The 17228-nt window shown below is 54.9% G+C and overlaps 10 non-coding genes and 1 pseudogene across 10 annotated transcripts; all 11 read right to left on the reverse strand.

Moving 5' to 3' along the window:
* Nucleotides 1–58: 58 nt before the first annotated feature.
* Nucleotides 59–178, reverse strand: LOC141053367 (5S ribosomal RNA). Its single transcript, XR_012221108.1, has one exon. It is a non-coding gene; the product is annotated as a 5S ribosomal RNA (ribosomal RNA).
* Nucleotides 179–1255: 1077 nt separating this feature from the next.
* Nucleotides 1256–1374, reverse strand: LOC141053322 (5S ribosomal RNA). The gene has a single exon (XR_012221067.1). It is a non-coding gene; the product is annotated as a 5S ribosomal RNA (ribosomal RNA).
* A 1035-nt stretch (nt 1375–2409) lies between these two features.
* LOC141053524 (5S ribosomal RNA) lies at nt 2410–2519 on the reverse strand (annotated as a pseudogene).
* Nucleotides 2520–3169: 650 nt separating this feature from the next.
* Nucleotides 3170–3288, reverse strand: LOC141053411 (5S ribosomal RNA). The gene has a single exon (XR_012221148.1). It is a non-coding gene; the product is annotated as a 5S ribosomal RNA (ribosomal RNA).
* Nucleotides 3289–5629: 2341 nt separating this feature from the next.
* Nucleotides 5630–5749, reverse strand: LOC141053368 (5S ribosomal RNA). The gene has a single exon (XR_012221109.1). It is a non-coding gene; the product is annotated as a 5S ribosomal RNA (ribosomal RNA).
* A 1077-nt stretch (nt 5750–6826) lies between these two features.
* On the reverse strand, nt 6827–6945 carry LOC141053423 (5S ribosomal RNA). Its single transcript, XR_012221159.1, has one exon. It is a non-coding gene; the product is annotated as a 5S ribosomal RNA (ribosomal RNA).
* Nucleotides 6946–9286: 2341 nt separating this feature from the next.
* On the reverse strand, nt 9287–9406 carry LOC141053370 (5S ribosomal RNA). Its single transcript, XR_012221110.1, has one exon. It is a non-coding gene; the product is annotated as a 5S ribosomal RNA (ribosomal RNA).
* A 1077-nt stretch (nt 9407–10483) lies between these two features.
* LOC141053436 (5S ribosomal RNA) lies at nt 10484–10602 on the reverse strand. Its single transcript, XR_012221170.1, has one exon. It is a non-coding gene; the product is annotated as a 5S ribosomal RNA (ribosomal RNA).
* A 2341-nt stretch (nt 10603–12943) lies between these two features.
* LOC141053371 (5S ribosomal RNA) lies at nt 12944–13063 on the reverse strand. Its single transcript, XR_012221111.1, has one exon. It is a non-coding gene; the product is annotated as a 5S ribosomal RNA (ribosomal RNA).
* A 1077-nt stretch (nt 13064–14140) lies between these two features.
* On the reverse strand, nt 14141–14259 carry LOC141053324 (5S ribosomal RNA). Its single transcript, XR_012221069.1, has one exon. It is a non-coding gene; the product is annotated as a 5S ribosomal RNA (ribosomal RNA).
* Nucleotides 14260–16565: 2306 nt separating this feature from the next.
* Nucleotides 16566–16685, reverse strand: LOC141053444 (5S ribosomal RNA). Its single transcript, XR_012221178.1, has one exon. It is a non-coding gene; the product is annotated as a 5S ribosomal RNA (ribosomal RNA).
* Nucleotides 16686–17228: the final 543 nt, after the last annotated feature.

Consider the following 17228-nt stretch of genomic DNA (forward strand, 5'->3'; position numbering starts at 1 on the left):
GATAAGGCGCCCCTGTATACTAGCCGAGCTGGGCCAGGGAGCAAAATGTCATCAAAATGGTCTACAGCACTCGGTGTTCCCAGGAGGTCTCCCATCCAAGTACTGTCCAAGCCCATCCCCGCTTTGCTTCCGAGTTCGGACGAGATCGGGCGTATCCAGGGTGGTATGGCCAGTAGACACGGCTTGGTCCATCGCCTGGCCAGCCTGCCTCAGGCTCGCATGGTGGCGAGAACTCTGACCATGTGGAGGCGGGCTCCGAAGGGCCGATGCAAAGGCTGGGCCGCCCCTACAGTCTTTGTTTGTTTTGCAGTGAAACCACGCGCCGCAGCAGGGCCCGAGCATCATTTGTCTTTAAATATGGCTCCACGCAGGGTCTCCTGCAGGCTAAACCATTCATCTGGGGGGACGTGACAGAAGGCGCAAGCTGGAGCAGCCGCAACTTGAGGCGGATTGAGACGTCCAGGAGCGAATGAAGGAAGAGGGTGAGATAGAATCATAGAATCGTAGAGTTGGAAGGGACCTCCTGGGCCATCTGGTCCAACCCCCTGCTCAAAGCAGGATTCGCTAAATCATCCCAGTCAGATGTCTGTCCAGCCTCTGTTTGAAGACTTCCATTGAAGGAGAACTCACCACTTCTCGTGGCAGCCTGTTCCACTCATTGATCACTCTAACTGTTAAAAAATTTTTTCTAATATCTAATCTGTGTCTCCTCCCATTCAGTTTCATCCCATTGCTTCTAGTCTTTCCTTGTGCAAATGAGAATAAAGTTGATCCTTCTACAATGTGACAGCCCTTTAGATATTTGTAGACAGCTATTAAGTCTCCTCTCAGTCTTCTCTTTTGCAAACTAAACATTCCCAAATCCTGCAACCTTTCCTCATAAGACAGGGTTTGCAGACCGGTCACCATTCTGGTTGCCAGTGACTGTGTGCTGCTCTTCAGGGGGGTCGTGTTGCCTGCAAAGGTGTCCTGCTTGCTTCGGCCTGTAAACTGGCCTCCAGGTTGCTGGCGGATGCCCCCAAGCCCGCGGGAGGCGCTGGTCCTGTTGAAAGGAAGCCTAGTATTAAAAGTAAATAAGCAACAATGCTGGAGGCCCACGGTGATGAGAAGGATGCTGGCAGTTTGCACGGACGAAATAGCGCAAGAGAGAAAGCAAATGAAAAGAGGAAAGAAGCATGTGTGCCCTTGTGAAAGGGAATGGAAAAAAGGCATAGAGGACAGTGACCCCTGCTGGTGGAAGGAAGGAAAAAGCAAAAGCCTACAGCACCTGGTATTCCCAGGCGGTCTCCCATCCAAGTACTAACCAGGCACGACCCTGCTTAGCTTCCGAGATCAGACGCGATCGGGCGTGTTCAGGGTGGTGTGGCCGTAGGCAGAGACAGGCTTCTCACTTGCTGCTTTTCTACTATGCAGTCTGGCTGCCGGCTGCCCTGTCCAGTGCTCAGCAAGAAAAAAATGCAGAGCTGGAAATGAACCCGGTCTAAAGGAGCGCACCTGTTCCTTAATCACGCCTGGCTGGCGCTCCTTTTTGGACTGTCTCACTTATCGCCAGTGCTCAGCAAGAGGCACTTTTGTAATTTCCTTTCTCTTCACTTTTTTGCTGGCTCTCTTAAAGGGGTTGTAGGCAGAACGCCCCGCTCAGAGCCGCTGAGCTCACTGATCGGCTGCTGACGTGACGTCAGCGTCGCAGCCAATGCCACAGACCTGGAGCAGCGGTGAGACTCTCCGGTGGACCCGGGTAGGGTGAGTACAGGGCGGTTTGTTGCTTTCTAAAAGCCTGCAACCTGGGAAGAACGTTTAATGAAAGGGAACAACCCCTTTGACTGTCTGCAGCGCGCCACACCTAGGAAGCGCACAGTCACTTGCAAGCGAGCACGCACATATGCTTGCACATGGCCACACCTCCTATTTGCCCCTGCAGCCTCAGCGCCAGCAAGTGTCAGACTGTCCTGTCTGTCTTATTATCATTAATATTTGCGTGCCTTAGCAGGAAAATACCCCCAATTCCCTCCCGCTCCTTCCTAGTACTGAATTTGGGTCCTGGGCAGCCGTTTGATTGGGTTAGTTACACAAGCTTCTTTGCAGAAGAAGACGTTACTTCTGCCGGCCGGACGTCCTCTAAAAATCATCCCCTGGGCGCCCGCTGAATGCCTGGCCCCTTAACGGCCCAGGATGCTTATGACGCCATCATTTCCAGAAGGCAGGCTGAGGGATCAATAAGCACTCTTAGCCGCGGCAAGGAGCTCGGTGTGAGGCATGCGAGGAGGCGTGGTAGCGTCCCTAGCTGCAAACCATCTCAGAGGCATCAGAGGCATTATGCAGCTTGGGGCTTCCAGCTTATGTTGGTGTCTGATAAGGCGCCCCTGTATACTAGCCGAGCTGGGCCAGGGAGCAAAATGTCATCAAAATGGTCTACAGCACTCGGTGTTCCCAGGAGGTCTACCATCCAAGTACTGTCCAAGCCCATCCCCGCTTTGCTTCCGAGTTCGGGCGTATCCAGGGTGGTATGGCCAGTAGACACGGCTTGGTCCATCGCCTGGCCAGCCTGCCTCAGGCTCGCGTGGTGGCGAGAACTCTGACCATGTGGAGGCGGGCTCCGAAGGGCCGATGCAAAGGCTGGGCCGACCCTACAGTCTTTGTTTGTTTTGCAGTGAAACCACGCGCCGCAGCAGGGCCCGAGCATCATTTGTCTTTAAATATGGCTCCACGCAGGGTCTCCTGCAGGATAAACCATTCATCTGGGGGGACGTGACAGAAGGAGCAAGCTTGAGGAGCCGCAACTTGAGGCGGATTGAGACGTCCAGGAGCGAATGAAGGAAGAGGGTGAGATGGTTGCCAGTGACTGTGTGCTGCTCTTCAGGGGGGTCTTGTTGCCTGCAAAGGTGTCCTGCTTGCTTCGGCCTGTAAACTGGCCTCCAGGTTGCCGGCGGATGCCCCCAAGCCCGCGGGAGGCGCTGGTCCTGTTGAAAGGAAGCCTAGTATTAAAAGTAAATAAGCAACAATGCTGGAGGACCACGGTGATGAGAAGGATGCTGGCAGTTTGCACGGACGAAATAGCGCAAGAGAGAAAGCAAATGAAAAGAGGAAAGAAGCATGTGTGCCCTTGTGAAAGGGAATGGAAAAAAGGAATAGAGGACAGTGACCCCTGCTGGTGGAAGGAAAAAGCAAAAGCCTACAGCACCTGGTATTCCCAGGCGGTCTCCCATCCAAGTACTAACCAGGCCCGACCCTGCTTAGCTTCCGAGATCAGACGAGATCGGGCGTGTTCAGGGTGGTGTGGCCGTAGGCAGAGACAAGCTTCTCACTTGCTGCTTTTCTACTATGCAGTCTGGCTGCCGGCTGCCCTGTCCAGTGCTCAGCAAGAAAAAATTGCAGAGCTGGAAATGAACCCGGTCTAAAGGAGCGCACCTGTTCCTTAATCACGCCTGGCTGGCGCTCCTTTTTGGACTGTCTCACTTATCGCCAGTGCTCAGCAAGAGGCCCTTTTGTAATTTCCTTTCTCTTCACTTTTTTGCTGGCTCTCTTAAAGGGGTTGTAGGCAGAACGCCCCGCTCAGAGCCGCTGAGCTCACTGATCGGCTGCTGACGTGACATCAGCGTCGCAGCCAATGCCACAGACCTGGAGCAGCAGTGAGACTCTCCGGTGGACCCGGGTAGGGTGAGTACAGGGCGGTTTGTTGCTTTCTAAAAGCCTGCAACCTGGGAAGAACATTTAATGAAAGGGAACAACCCCTTTGACTGTCTGCAGCGCGCCACACCTAGGAAGCGCACAGTCACTTGCAAGCGAGCACGCACATATGCTTGCACATGGCCACACCTCCTATTTGCCCCTGCAGCCTCAGCGCCAGCAAGTGTCAGACTGTCCTGTCTGTCTTATTATCATTAATATTTGCATGCCTTAGCAGGAAAATGCCCCCAATTCCCTCCCGCTCCTTCCTAGTGTAGGGTCAGACAGGTTCGCAGGATGCAGTGACGAGACACTAAACGAATGGTGGTTTTCGAAATTACTTTTATAAAACCCTAGCCGAAGGGCTAGGCTGAACAAAACAAGGAATAAGTACAACACCAACAGTCCACGCAGGGACTCAACAATCTTAACCCAATATAGTTTCACTTAGCCTTCCAGGGACTGCTGGGTTCGGTAGCGTGGCCGCGTTGAGGTCGCTGAGGCGGCTGTCCTGAGGAAAGTGATGTCGGTGGGGGCAACAGGCCCTGAAGAAAATAATACCGTTGGGGGGCAACAAGCCCTGAAGAAAACGAGGACGTTGGGGCGCAACAGGTCCTGAAGAAAACGGGGATGTTGGGGCGCAACAGGCCCTGAAGGAAACGCTGCCGCTGGGGCGCAACAAGCCCTGAAGGAAACGCTGCCGCTGGGGCGCAACAGGCCCTGAAGGAAACGGGGACATTGGGGCGCAACAGGCCCTGAAGATAACGCTGCCGCTGGGGCGCAACAGGCCCTGAAGGAAACGCTGCCGCTGGGGCGCAACAGGCCCTGAAGAAAACGCCTCCGCTGGGGCACAACAGACCCTGAAGAAAACGCTGCCGCTGGGGTGCAACAGACCCTGAAGAAAACACTGCCGCTGGGGCGCAACAGGCCCTGAAGAAAGCAATGCCGTTGGGTCTCAACAGGCCCTGAAGTAAATGATGGAGGTGGCGCGCGGTGATGACGCAGTTCCCCAGAAAGGCCTGTAGCCGTCCTTTACCAAGGAGTCTCTTCCTAAGCCAGGGTAGCGAGCTTTTAATCCCGCCTGTGACAAGGTGGCGTATCTTGAGGCCAATGGTGGCCGGGTCGGCGTGATGGGGGAAGGCTGGGGGGAAGGGCCCAGATCTCTGAGGCCTGGTTACCGGTACTCACGGCCACAACCGGAGGTATAGTTCCTCTCTCTCTAAGGCGGGGTTTAGCGGGGATAATTCTCTCAGAACGGGAGCGGGGAGCAGTCTCTGGGCACAGTCTCTCACGTCTCTCTTGTCGGTAAATCGGCCGCTTTCTCCTCGCAGGCTCCTCTCGGTACCCCTGCAAGTCACCCTGTGTCCTGCCTTCACTCCCTCTCTTCCCCAACTGCCACTTCAGCGCGTCCCCTGCTCCTTTTACCCTAGCCCCTCCCCCTGTTGCCCTGACAACCTCAGTCGCATGTCTCCCTTTGTAATTCCCCTGTTGTGCTTCCTTCAATAACTCTGATGGCGGTCCCCTTGGTTCCGGCCCAAACACTATATGGGGGTCCTCCTCCCCACACTAGTACTGAATTTGGGTCCTGGGCAGCCGTCTGATTGGGTTAGTTACACAAGCTTCTTTGCAGAAGAAGACGTTACTTCTGCCAGCCGGCCGGCCGGCCTCTAAAGATCATCCCCTGGGCGCCCGCTGAATGCCTGGCCCCTTAACGGCCCAGGATGCTTATGACGCCTTCATTTCCAGAAGGCAGGCCGAGGGGTCAATAAGCACTCTTAGCTGCGGCAAGGAGCTTGGTGTGAGGCATGCGAGGAGGCGTGGTAGCGTCCCTAGCTGCAAACCATCTCAGAGGCATCAGAGGCATTATGCGGCTTGGGGCTTCCAGCTTAGGTAATGTTGGTGTCTGATAAGGCGCCCCTGTATACTAGCCGAGCTGGGCCAGGGAGCAAAATGTCATCAAAATGGTCTACAGCACTCGGTGTTCCCAGGAGGTCTCCCATCCAAGTACTGTCCAAGCCCATCCCCGCTTTGCTTCCGAGTTCGGACGAGATCGGGCGTATCCAGGGTGGTATGGCCAGTAGACACGGCTTGGTCCATCGCCTGGCCAGCCTGCCTCAGGCTCGCATGGTGGCGAGAACTCTGACCATGTGGAGGCGGGCTCCGAAGGGCCGATGCAAAGGCTGGGCCGCCCCTACAGTCTTTGTTTGTTTTGCAGTGAAACCACGCGCCGCAGCAGGGCCCGAGCATCATTTGTCTTTAAATATGGCTCCACGCAGGGTCTCCTGCAGGCTAAACCATTCATCTGGGGGGACGTGACAGAAGGCGCAAGCTGGAGCAGCCGCAACTTGAGGCGGATTGAGACGTCCAGGAGCGAATGAAGGAAGAGGGTGAGATAGAATCATAGAATCGTAGAGTTGGAAGGGACCTCCTGGGCCATCTGGTCCAACCCCCTGCTCAAAGCAGGATTCGCTAAATCATCCCAGTCAGATGTCTGTCCAGCCTCTGTTTGAAGACTTCCATTGAAGGAGAACTCACCACTTCTCGTGGCAGCCTGTTCCACTCATTGATCACTCTAACTGTTAAAAAAATTTTTCTAATATCTAATCTGTGTCTCCTCCCATTCAGTTTCATCCCATTGCTTCTAGTCTTTCCTTGTGCAAATGAGAATAAAGTTGATCCTTCTACAATGTGACAGCCCTTTAGATATTTGTAGACAGCTATTAAGTCTCCTCTCAGTCTTCTCTTTTGCAAACTAAACATTCCCAAATCCTGCAACCTTTCCTCATAAGACAGGGTTTGCAGACCGGTCACCATTCTGGTTGCCAGTGACTGTGTGCTGCTCTTCAGGGGGGTCGTGTTGCCTGCAAAGGTGTCCTGCTTGCTTCGGCCTGTAAACTGGCCTCCAGGTTGCCGGCGGATGCCCCCAAGCCCGCGGGAGGCGCTGGTCCTGTTGAAAGGAAGCCTAGTATTAAAAGTAAATAAGCAACAATGCTGGAGGCCCACGGTGATGAGAAGGATGCTGGCAGTTTGCACGGACGAAATAGCGCAAGAGAGAAAGCAAATGAAAAGAGGAAAGAAGCATGTGTGCCCTTGTGAAAGGGAATGGAAAAAAGGCATAGAGGACAGTGACCCCTGCTGGTGGAAGGAAGGAAAAAGCAAAAGCCTACAGCACCTGGTATTCCCAGGCGGTCTCCCATCCAAGTACTAACCAGGCCCGACCCTGCTTAGCTTCCGAGATCAGACGAGATCGGGCGTGTTCAGGGTGGTGTGGCCGTAGGCAGAGACAAGCTTCTCACTTGCTGCTTTTCTACTATGCAGTCTGGCTGCCGGCTGCCCTGTCCAGTGCTCAGCAAGAAAAAAATGCAGAGCTGGAAATGAACCCGGTCTAAAGGAGCGCACCTGTTCCTTAATCACGCCTGGCTGGCGCTCCTTTTTGGACTGTCTCACTTATCGCCTGTGCTCAGCAAGAGGCCCTTTTGTAATTTCCTTTGTCTTCACTTTTTTGCTGGCTCTCTTAAAGGGGTTGTAGGCAGAATGCCCCGCTCAGAGCCGCTGAGCTCACTGATCGGCTGCTGACGTGACGTCAGCGTCGCAGCCAATGCCACAGACCTGGAGCAACGGTGAGACTCTCCGGTGGACCCGGGTAGGGTGAGTACAGGGCGGTTTGTTGCTTTCTAAAAGCCTGCAACCTGGGAAGAACGTTTAATGAAAGGGAACAACCCCTTTGACTGTCTGCAGCGCGCCACACCTAGGAAGCGCACAGTCACTTGCAAGCGAACACGCACATATGCTTGCACATGGCCACACCTCCTATTTGCCCCTGCAGCCTCAGCGCCAGCAAGTGTCAGACTGTCCTGTCTGTCTTATTATCATTAATATTTGCGTGCCTTAGCAGGAAAATGCCCCCAATTCCCTCCCGCTCCTTCCTAGTGTAGGGTCGGACAGGTTCGCAGGATGCAGTGACGAGACACTAAACGAATGGTGGTTTTCGAAATTACTTTTATAAAACCCTAGCCGAAGGGCTAGGCTGAACAAAACAAGGAATAAGTACAACACCAACAGTCCACGCAGGGACTCAACAATCTTAACCCAATATAGTTTCACTTAGCCTTCCAGGGACTGCTGGGTTCGGTAGCGTGGCCGCGTTGAGGTCGCTGAGGCGGCTGTCCTGAGGAAAGTGATGTCGGTGGGGGCAACAGGCCCTGAAGAAAATAATACCGTTGGGGGGCAACAAGCCCTGAAGAAAACGAGGACGTTGGGGCGCAACAGGTCCTGAAGAAAACGGGGATGTTGGGGCGCAACAGGCCCTGAAGGAAACGCTGCCGCTGGGGCGCAACAAGCCCTGAAGGAAACGCTGCCGCTGGGGCGCAACAGGCCCTGAAGGAAACGGGGACATTGGGGCGCAACAGGCCCTGAAGATAACGCTGCCGCTGGGGCGCAACAGGCCCTGAAGGAAACGCTGCCGCTGGGGCGCAACAGGCCCTGAAGAAAACGCCTCCGCTGGGGCACAACAGACCCTGAAGAAAACGCTGCCGCTGGGGTGCAACAGACCCTGAAGAAAACACTGCCGCTGGGGCGCAACAGGCCCTGAAGAAAGCAATGCCGTTGGGTCTCAACAGGCCCTGAAGTAAATGATGGAGGTGGCGCGCGGTGATGACGCAGTTCCCCAGAAAGGCCTGTAGCCGTCCTTTACCAAGGAGTCTCTTCCTAAGCCAGGGTAGCGAGCTTTTAATCCCGCCTGTGACAAGGTGGCGTATCTTGAGGCCAATGGTGGCCGGGTCGGCGTGATGGGGGAAGGCTGGGGGGAAGGGCCCAGATCTCTGAGGCCTGGTTACCGGTACTCACGGCCACAACCGGAGGTATAGTTCCTCTCTCTCTAAGGCGGGGTTTAGCGGGGATAATTCTCTCAGAACGGGAGCGGGGAGCAGTCTCTGGGCACAGTCTCTCACGTCTCTCTTGTCGGTAAATCGGCCGCTTTCTCCTCGCAGGCTCCTCTCGGTACCCCTGCAAGTCACCCTGTGTCCTGCCTTCACTCCCTCTCTTCCCCAACTGCCACTTCAGCGCGTCCCCTGCTCCTTTTACCCTAGCCCCTCCCCCTGTTGCCCTGACAACCTCAGTCGCATGTCTCCCTTTGTAATTCCCCTGTTGTGCTTCCTTCAATAACTCTGATGGCGGTCCCCTTGGTTCCGGCCCAAACACTATATGGGGGTCCTCCTCCCCACACTAGTACTGAATTTGGGTCCTGGGCAGCCGTCTGATTGGGTTAGTTACACAAGCTTCTTTGCAGAAGAAGACGTTACTTCTGCCAGCCGGCCGGCCGGCCTCTAAAGATCATCCCCTGGGCGCCCGCTGAATGCCTGGCCCCTTAACGGCCCAGGATGCTTATGACGCCTTCATTTCCAGAAGGCAGGCCGAGGGGTCAATAAGCACTCTTAGCTGCGGCAAGGAGCTTGGTGTGAGGCATGCGAGGAGGCGTGGTAGCGTCCCTAGCTGCAAACCATCTCAGAGGCATCAGAGGCATTATGCGGCTTGGGGCTTCCAGCTTAGGTAATGTTGGTGTCTGATAAGGCGCCCCTGTATACTAGCCGAGCTGGGCCAGGGAGCAAAATGTCATCAAAATGGTCTACAGCACTCGGTGTTCCCAGGAGGTCTCCCATCCAAGTACTGTCCAAGCCCATCCCCGCTTTGCTTCCGAGTTCGGACGAGATCGGGCGTATCCAGGGTGGTATGGCCAGTAGACACGGCTTGGTCCATCGCCTGGCCAGCCTGCCTCAGGCTCGCATGGTGGCGAGAACTCTGACCATGTGGAGGCGGGCTCCGAAGGGCCGATGCAAAGGCTGGGCCGCCCCTACAGTCTTTGTTTGTTTTGCAGTGAAACCACGCGCCGCAGCAGGGCCCGAGCATCATTTGTCTTTAAATATGGCTCCACGCAGGGTCTCCTGCAGGCTAAACCATTCATCTGGGGGGACGTGACAGAAGGCGCAAGCTGGAGCAGCCGCAACTTGAGGCGGATTGAGACGTCCAGGAGCGAATGAAGGAAGAGGGTGAGATAGAATCATAGAATCGTAGAGTTGGAAGGGACCTCCTGGGCCATCTGGTCCAACCCCCTGCTCAAAGCAGGATTCGCTAAATCATCCCAGTCAGATGTCTGTCCAGCCTCTGTTTGAAGACTTCCATTGAAGGAGAACTCACCACTTCTCGTGGCAGCCTGTTCCACTCATTGATCACTCTAACTGTTAAAAAAAATTTTCTAATATCTAATCTGTGTCTCCTCCCATTCAGTTTCATCCCATTGCTTCTAGTCTTTCCTTGTGCAAATGAGAATAAAGTTGATCCTTCTACAATGTGACAGCCCTTTAGATATTTGTAGACAGCTATTAAGTCTCCTCTCAGTCTTCTCTTTTGCAAACTAAACATTCCCAAATCCTGCAACCTTTCCTCATAAGACAGGGTTTGCAGACCGGTCACCATTCTGGTTGCCAGTGACTGTGTGCTGCTCTTCAGGGGGGTCGTGTTGCCTGCAAAGGTGTCCTGCTTGCTTCGGCCTGTAAACTGGCCTCCAGGTTGCCGGCGGATGCCCCCAAGCCCGCGGGAGGCGCTGGTCCTGTTGAAAGGAAGCCTAGTATTAAAAGTAAATAAGCAACAATGCTGGAGGCCCACGGTGATGAGAAGGATGCTGGCAGTTTGCACGGACGAAATAGCGCAAGAGAGAAAGCAAATGAAAAGAGGAAAGAAGCATGTGTGCCCTTGTGAAAGGGAATGGAAAAAAGGCATAGAGGACAGTGACCCCTGCTGGTGGAAGGAAGGAAAAAGCAAAAGCCTACAGCACCTGGTATTCCCAGGCGGTCTCCCATCCAAGTACTAACCAGGCCCGACCCTGCTTAGCTTCCGAGATCAGACGAGATCGGGCGTGTTCAGGGTGGTGTGGCCGTAGGCAGAGACAAGCTTCTCACTTGCTGCTTTTCTACTATGCAGTCTGGCTGCCGGCTGCCCTGTCCAGTGCTCAGCAAGAAAAAAATGCAGAGCTGGAAATGAACCCGGTCTAAAGGAGCGCACCTGTTCCTTAATCACGCCTGGCTGGCGCTCCTTTTTGGACTGTCTCACTTATCGCCTGTGCTCAGCAAGAGGCCCTTTTGTAATTTCCTTTGTCTTCACTTTTTTGCTGGCTCTCTTAAAGGGGTTGTAGGCAGAATGCCCCGCTCAGAGCCGCTGAGCTCACTGATCGGCTGCTGACGTGACGTCAGCGTCGCAGCCAATGCCACAGACCTGGAGCAACGGTGAGACTCTCCGGTGGACCCGGGTAGGGTGAGTACAGGGCGGTTTGTTGCTTTCTAAAAGCCTGCAACCTGGGAAGAACGTTTAATGAAAGGGAACAACCCCTTTGACTGTCTGCAGCGCGCCACACCTAGGAAGCGCACAGTCACTTGCAAGCGAACACGCACATATGCTTGCACATGGCCACACCTCCTATTTGCCCCTGCAGCCTCAGCGCCAGCAAGTGTCAGACTGTCCTGTCTGTCTTATTATCATTAATATTTGCGTGCCTTAGCAGGAAAATGCCCCCAATTCCCTCCCGCTCCTTCCTAGTGTAGGGTCGGACAGGTTCGCAGGATGCAGTGACGAGACACTAAACGAATGGTGGTTTTCGAAATTACTTTTATAAAACCCTAGCCGAAGGGCTAGGCTGAACAAAACAAGGAATAAGTACAACACCAACAGTCCACGCAGGGACTCAACAATCTTAACCCAATATAGTTTCACTTAGCCTTCCAGGGACTGCTGGGTTCGGTAGCGTGGCAGCGTTGAGGTCGCTGAGGCGGCTGTCCTGAGGAAAGTGATGTCGGTGGGGGCAACAGGCCCTGAAGAAAATAATACCGTTGGGGGGCAACAAGCCCTGAAGAAAACGAGGACGTTGGGGCGCAACAGGTCCTGAAGAAAACGGGGACGTTGGGGCGCAACAGGCCCTGAAGGAAACGCTGCCGCTGGGGCGCAACAAGCCCTGAAGGAAACGCTGCGGCTGGGGCGCAACAGGCCCTGAAGGAAACGGGGACATTGGGGCGCAACAGGCCCTGAAGATAACGCTGCCGCTGGGGCGCAACAGGCCCTGAAGGAAACGCTGCCGCTGGGGCGCAACAGGCCCTGAAGAAAACGCCTCCGCTGGGGCACAACAGGCCCTGAAGAAAACGCTGCCGCTGGGGTGCAACAGGCCCTGAAGAAAACACTGCCGCTGGGGCGCAACAGGCCCTGAAGAAAGCAATGCCGTTGGGTCTCAACAGGCCCTGAAGTAAATGATGGAGGTGGCGCGCGGTGATGACGCAGTTCCCCAGAAAGGCCTGTAGCCGTCCTTTACCAAGGAGTCTCTTCCTAAGCCAGGGTAGCGAGCCTTTAATCCCGCCTGTGACAAGGTGGCGTATCTTGAGGCCAATGGTGGCCGGGTCGGCGTGATGGGGGAAGGCTGGGGGGAAGGGCCCAGATCTCTGAGGCCTGGTTACCGGTACTCACGGCCACAACCGGAGGTATAGTTCCTCTCTCTCTAAGGCGGGGTTTAGCGGGGATAATTCTCTCAGAACGGGAGCGGGGAGCAGTCTCTGGGCACAGTCTCTCACGTCTCTCTTGTCGGTAAATCGGCCGCTTTCTCCTCGCAGGCTCCTCTCCGTACCCCTGCAAGTCACCCTGTGTCCTGCCTTCACTCCCTCTCTTCCCCAACTGCCACTTCAGCGCGTCCCCTGCTCCTTTTACCCTAGCCCCTCCCCCTGTTGCCCTGACAACCTCAGTCGCATGTCTCCCTTTGTAATTCCCCTGTTGTGCTTCCTTCAATAACTCTGATGGCGGTCCCCTTGGTTCCGGCCCAAACACTATATGGGGGTCCTCCTCCCCACACTAGTACTGAATTTGGGTCCTGGGCAGCCGTCTGATTGGGTTAGTTACACAAGCTTCTTTGCAGAAGAAGACGTTACTTCTGCCAGCCGGCCGGCCGGCCTCTAAAGATCATCCCCTGGGCGCCCGCTGAATGCCTGGCCCCTTAACGGCCCAGGATGCTTATGACGCCTTCATTTCCAGAAGGCAGGCCGAGGGGTCAATAAGCACTCTTAGCTGCGGCAAGGAGCTTGGTGTGAGGCATGCGAGGAGGCGTGGTAGCGTCCCTAGCTGCAAACCATCTCAGAGGCATCAGAGGCATTATGCGGCTTGGGGCTTCCAGCTTAGGTAATGTTGGTGTCTGATAAGGCGCCCCTGTATACTAGCCGAGCTGGGCCAGGGAGCAAAATGTCATCAAAATGGTCTACAGCACTCGGTGTTCCCAGGAGGTCTCCCATCCAAGTACTGTCCAAGCCCATCCCCGCTTTGCTTCCGAGTTCGGACGAGATCGGGCGTATCCAGGGTGGTATGGCCAGTAGACACGGCTTGGTCCATCGCCTGGCCAGCCTGCCTCAGGCTCGCATGGTGGCGAGAACTCTGACCATGTGGAGGCGGGCTCCGAAGGGCCGATGCAAAGGCTGGGCCGCCCCTACAGTCTTTGTTTGTTTTGCAGTGAAACCACGCGCCGCAGCAGGGCCCGAGCATCATTTGTCTTTAAATATGGCTCCACGCAGGGTCTCCTGCAGGCTAAACCATTCATCTGGGGGGACGTGACAGAAGGCGCAAGCTGGAGCAGCCGCAACTTGAGGCGGATTGAGACGTCCAGGAGCGAATGAAGGAAGAGGGTGAGATAGAATCATAGAATCGTAGAGTTGGAAGGGACCTCCTGGGCCATCTGGTCCAACCCCCTGCTCAAAGCAGGATTCGCTAAATCATCCCAGTCAGATGTCTGTCCAGCCTCTGTTTGAAGACTTCCATTGAAGGAGAACTCACCACTTCTCGTGGCAGCCTGTTCCACTCATTGATCACTCTAACTGTTAAAAAAAAATTTCTAATATCTAATCTGTGTCTCCTCCCATTCAGTTTCATCCCATTGCTTCTAGTCTTTCCTTGTGCAAATGAGAATAAAGTTGATCCTTCTACAATGTGACAGCCCTTTAGATATTTGTAGACAGCTATTAAGTCTCCTCTCAGTCTTCTCTTTTGCAAACTAAACATTCCCAAATCCTGCAACCTTTCCTCATAAGACAGGGTTTGCAGACCGGTCACCATTCTGGTTGCCAGTGACTGTGTGCTGCTCTTCAGGGGGGTCGTGTTGCCTGCAAAGGTGTCCTGCTTGCTTCGGCCTGTAAACTGGCCTCCAGGTTGCCGGCGGATGCCCCCAAGCCCGCGGGAGGCGCTGGTCCTGTTGAAAGGAAGCCTAGTATTAAAAGTAAATAAGCAACAATGCTGGAGGCCCACGGTGATGAGAAGGATGCTGGCAGTTTGCACGGACGAAATAGCGCAAGAGAGAAAGCAAATGAAAAGAGGAAAGAAGCATGTGTGCCCTTGTGAAAGGGAATGGAAAAAAGGCATAGAGGACAGTGACCCCTGCTGGTGGAAGGAAGGAAAAAGCAAAAGCCTACAGCACCTGGTATTCCCAGGCGGTCTCCCATCCAAGTACTAACCAGGCCCGACCCTGCTTAGCTTCTGAGATCAGACAAGATCGGGCGTGTTCAGGGTGGTGTGGCCGTAGGCAGAGACAGGCTTCTCACTTGCTGCTTTTCTACTATGCAGTCTGGCTGCCGGCTGCCCTGTCCAGTGCTCAGCAAGAAAAAAATGCAGAGCTGGAAATGAACCCGGTCTAAAGGAGCGCACCTGTTCCTTAATCACGCCTGGCTGGCGCTCCTTTTTGGACTGTCTCACTTATCGCCAGTGCTCAGCAAGAGGCCCTTTTGTAATTTCCTTTGTCTTCACTTTTTTGCTGGCTCTCTTAAAGGGGTTGTAGGCAGAACGCCCCGCTCAGAGCCGCTGAGCTCACTGATCGGCTGCTGACGTGACGTCAGCGTCGCAGCCAATGCCACAGACCTGGAGCAGCGGTGAGACTCTCCGGTGGACCCGGGTAGGGTGAGTACAGGGCGGTTTGTTGCTTTCTAAAAGCCTGCAACCTGGGAAGAACGTTTAATGAAAGGGAACAACCCCTTTGACTGTCTGCAGCGCGCCACACCTAGGAAGCGCACAGTCACTTGCAAGCGAGCACGCACATATGCTTGCACATGGCCACACCTCCTATTTGCCCCTGCAGCCTCAGCGCCAGCAAGTGTCAGACTGTCCTGTCTGTCTTATTATCATTAATATTTGCATGCCTTAGCAGGAAAATGCCCCCAATTACCTCCCGCTCCTTCCTAGTGTAGGGTCGGACAGGCTCGCAGGATGCAGTGACGAGACACTAAACGAATGGTGGTTTTCGAAATTACTTTTATAAAACCCTAGCCGAAGGGCTAGGCTGAACAAAACAAGGAATAAGTACAACACCAACAGTCCACGCAGGGACTCAACAATCTTAACCCAATATAGTTTCACTTAGCCTTTCAGGGACTGCTGGGTTCGGTAGCGTGGCCGCGTTGAGGTCGCTGAGGCGGCTGTCCTGAGGAAAGTGATGTCGGTGGGGGCAACAGGCCCTGAAGAAAATAATACCGTTGGGGGGCAACAAGCCCTGAAGAAAACGAGGACGTTGGGGCGCAACAGGTCCTGAAGAAAACGGGGACGTTGGGGCGCAACAGGCCCTGAAGGAAACGCTGCCGCTGGGGCGCAACAAGCCCTGAAGGAAACGCTGCCGCTGGGGCGCAACAGGCCCTGAAGGAAACGGGGACATTGGGGCGCAACAGGCCCTGAAGATAACGCTGCCGCTGGGGCGCAACAGGCCCTGAAGAAAACGCCTCCGCTGGGGCACAACAGACCCTGAAGAAAACGCTGCCGCTGGGGTGCAACAGGCCCTGAAGAAAACACTGCCGCTGGGGCGCAACAGGCCCTGAAGAAAGCAATGCCGTTGGGTCTCAACAGGCCCTGAAGTAAATGATGGAGGTGGCGCGCGGTGATGACGCAGTTCCCCAGAAAGGCCTGTAGCCGTCCTTTACCAAGGAGTCTCTTCCTAAGCCAGGGTAGCGAGCTTTTAATCCCGCCTGTGACAAGGTGGCGTATCTTGAGGCCAATGGTGGCCGGGTCGGCGTGATGGGGGAAGGCTGGGGGGAAGGGCCCAGATCTCTGAGGCCTGGTTACCGGTACTCACGGCCACAACCGGAGGTATAGTTCCTCTCTCTCTAAGGCGGGGTTTAGCGGGGATAATTCTCTCAGAACGGGAGCGGGGAGCAGTCTCTGGGCACAGTCTCTCACGTCTCTCTTGTCGGTAAATCGGCCGCTTTCTCCTCGCAGGCTCCTCTCGGTACCCCTGCAAGTCACCCTGTGTCCTGCCTTCACTCCCTCTCTTCCCCAACTGCCACTTCAGCGCGTCCCCTGCTCCTTTTACCCTAGCCCCTCCCCCTGTTGCCCTGACAACCTCAGTCGCATGTCTCCCTTTGTAATTCCCCTGTTGTGCTTCCTTCAATAACTCTGATGGCGGTCCCCTTGGTTCCGGCCCAAACACTATATGGGGGTCCTCCTCCCCACACTAGTACTGAATTTGGGTCCTGGGCAGCCGTCTGATTGGGTTAGTTACACAAGCTTCTTTGCAGAAGAAGACGTTACTTCTGCCAGCCGGCCGGCCGGCCTCTAAAGATCATCCCCTGGGCGCCCGCTGAATGCCTGGCCCCTTAACGGCCCAGGATGCTTATGACGCCTTCATTTCCAGAAGGCAGGCCGAGGGGTCAATAAGCACTCTTAGCTGCGGCAAGGAGCTTGGTGTGAGGCATGCGAGGAGGCGTGGTAGCGTCCCTAGCTGCAAACCATCTCAGAGGCATCAGAGGCATTATGCGGCTTGGGGCTTCCAGCTTAGGTAATGTTGGTGTCTGATAAGGCGCCCCTGTATACTAGCCGAGCTGGGCCAGGGAGCAAAATGTCATCAAAATGGTCTACAGCACTCGGTGTTCCCAGGAGGTCTCCCATCCAAGTACTGTCCAAGTCCATCCCCGCTTTGCTTCCGAGTTCGGACGAGATCGGGCGTATCCAGGGTGGTATGGCCAGTAGACACGGCTTGGTCCATCGCCTGGCCAGCCTGCCTCAGGCTCGCATGGTGGCGAGAACTCTGACCATGTGGAGGCGGGCTCCGAAGGGCCGATGCAAAGGCTGGGCCGCCCCTACAGTCTTTGTTTGTTTTGCAGTGAAACCACGCGCCGCAGCAGGGCCCGAGCATCATTTGTCTTTAAATATGGCTCCACGCAGGGTCTCCTGCAGGCTAAACCATTCATCTGGGGGGACGTGACAGAAGGCGCAAGCTGGAGCAGCTGCAACTTGAGGCGGATTGAGACGTCCAGGAGCGAATGAAGGAAGAGGGTGAGATAGAATCATAGAATCGTAGAGTTGGAAGGGACCTCCTGGGCCATCTGGTCCAACCCCCTGCTCAAAGCAGGATTCGCTAAATCATCCCAGTCAGATGTCTGTCCAGCCTCTGTTTGAAGACTTCCATTGAAGGAGAACTCACCACTTCTCGTGGCAGCCTGTTCCACTCATTGATCACTCTAACTGTTAAAAAAATTTTTCTAATATCTAATCTGTGTCTCCTCCCATTCAGT

This window comes from Dendrobates tinctorius, unplaced genomic scaffold, assembly GCF_039654945.1.
Source record: "Dendrobates tinctorius isolate UK_male_01 unplaced genomic scaffold, ASM3965494v1 ptg000165l, whole genome shotgun sequence".
Taxonomy (NCBI): domain Eukaryota; kingdom Metazoa; phylum Chordata; class Amphibia; order Anura; family Dendrobatidae; genus Dendrobates; species Dendrobates tinctorius.